This window comes from Orycteropus afer, unplaced genomic scaffold (genome assembly GCF_000298275.1).
Source record: "Orycteropus afer afer isolate SDZICR_OR568_19922 unplaced genomic scaffold, OryAfe1.0 scaffold00945, whole genome shotgun sequence".
Lineage (NCBI taxonomy): Eukaryota > Metazoa > Chordata > Mammalia > Tubulidentata > Orycteropodidae > Orycteropus > Orycteropus afer.
The window spans coordinates 484,665-487,108 of NW_006922532.1; positions in this window are offsets into that span (position 1 = coordinate 484,665).

Genomic DNA, 2,444 nt, shown 5'->3' on the forward strand with positions numbered 1-2,444 from the left:
AATTGAGGGAAATAGCTGCAAACATCCATTAATAATCAGAACATGGAATGTATGAAGTATGAATCTAGGAAAATTGGAAGTTGTCAAAAATGAAATGGAAGGCATAAATACTGATATCCTAAGCATTAATAACCTGAAGTGGACCAGTTTGGGCCATTTTGAATCAGACAACAATATGATCTACTATACAGGGAATGACAATTTGAAGAGGAATGGTGTGGTATTCACCATCATAAAGGATGTTTCAAGATCTGTCCTGAAGTACAGTGCTGTCAGTGATAGGATAATATCCATACACCTATAAGGAACAGCAGTTAATACTACTATTATTCAAATTTATGCACCAACCACCAAGCCAAAGATGAGGAAATTGAAGATTTTTATCAACTTCTGCAGTCTGATATTGACTGAAAGTGCAATCAAGATGTGTTATTTATCACTGGTGACTGAAATGCAAAAGTGGGAAACAAAGAAGAATCACAGGTAGTTGGAAAATTTGACCTTGATGACAGGAATAATGCTGGAGATCACTTGATAGAATTTTGCAAGAGCAATGACTTATTCATTGCAAATATCTTTTTTTAACAACACAAATGGTGTCTGTACAGGTGGACTTCACCAGATAAAATCAGAATGACTACACCTGTGGCAAGAGGTGAGGGAAAATCTCAATATCTTCAGCTAAACCATGGCCAGGAGCTGATTGTGGAACAGACCATCAACTGCTCATATGCAAGTTCAACTGGAAATTGAAGACAATTAAAACAAGTCCACAAGAGCCATAATATGACCTTGAATATATCCCTCCTTAATTTAGAGACCACATGAAAAATAAATTTGATGCACTGAACACCAATGACCTAAAACCAGAATTGTGGGATGACATCAAGTACATCATCCATGAAGAAAGCTACGAGGTCATTAAAAAGATGAGAAAAGAAGAAAAGATCCAAATGGATGTCAGAAGAGACTCTGAAACATACCCTTGAGAAGAGTAACTAAAGCAAATGGAAGAAATGACAAGATAAAAGAGCTGAAAAGATTTCAAAGAGCAGCTTGAGCAGGCAAAGCCAATTACTGTAATGAAATGTGCAAATTCCTTTGATGGACCCTTGATATGTTGTATTTGTACATATCTTGAAGCTTTCAGAATTCTCTTCTTGTCTTTTATCTTCAATAGTTTTATTATGATGCATCTTGGAGTGGCAATTGTTTACTTCCTCTGTTTTGAGTTTGTATAACTTTCTGTATTTGCAGGCTTGGTTCCTTATTCAGATCTGGGAATTTCTCTATGATCGTCTCTTGGAGAATTATTTCTATGTCTTTATTATTATCATGGAGCTCTGGAATTCCAAAAATTCTTAATTAAAAAAAAATTCTTCGTTTCTTAATTGAATCCCACATTTCCATTTAGCATTATTCACTTTTAAAAAAATTGCTCGTGTGTGGGATTTTTCTACTGGCCATGAATAGAAATGGTGGTACTCATCTTTCCTAAGGCAAAAGAGGGGAGCATTTTATGTCCTTTCTTCATGGGCAACCCTAGACAGGCTTTCCTGCAGTGCCCAGTAGTAGATAGGGGGCCAGTTGCTGTCTTTTTGATGTATTTTCCTCATCTTACTAGATGACTGGTCCCACAGGTCTTCTGTGGTCCAGTTTATCAGCCTTGGGTCTCATGGAGATTCACTAATACTCACACACAGCTTCTTGGTTTCCCTGTGTCTCTTCTTAAACGCATAAAAGATGAATTCCCACAGCCAATCTATGCCACCTTAATTGGACTACATTTTCCTCAGTTTAGCTTCCATCCTGTGTTCTTTGTTAAGAGTGTTGCCTGCCACCATCCCAAGATGGCTGCTGTGAGACAAGTCTTCAAAGTGCCAGTGTGCAGAAACTCCAAGCTTTTTTGACAACACAATACTTCCTTTCCCCTGTTTAGGGACTCACCTAAGCTTTCCAACACTTCAACTGCTGTCTGGAGCTCTAAGGTCTCCGTCTGTGTCTGGTTTTTTTGTTGTTGTTCATTGGGTTAGTTACAAGTGGATAAATGGGAGAAATTGTTTTCTGTCTTGCCCCACCTCCAGAAGATGATGACTTCTAATGTAGATGGCCTCCACCCAAGATTCCAAACAGGATTCTCATGGATTTTCTTGTCCTGTGCCTTGCTTGACAATTTTGATAAGCATTGTGTTATTATTTTTATCTCCTCGAGTAAACACCTTTATTATCCTTTCTACATGTCTTGTTGTCAGAATGATACTAATCACTAGTCCTTTCTTATCCTTTCTCCACCCTTTCTTGTATACAGGCCCAACATGAATGCACCCTTGACCCTGTTATTTAAAACCTAGAAAGTCTTGCAAATCAAAATAAAGTTTGACTAGGAGCCCTGGTAGCATAGTACCTAAGGTATTTGACTGCTAACTAGAAGGCTGGTGGTTCAA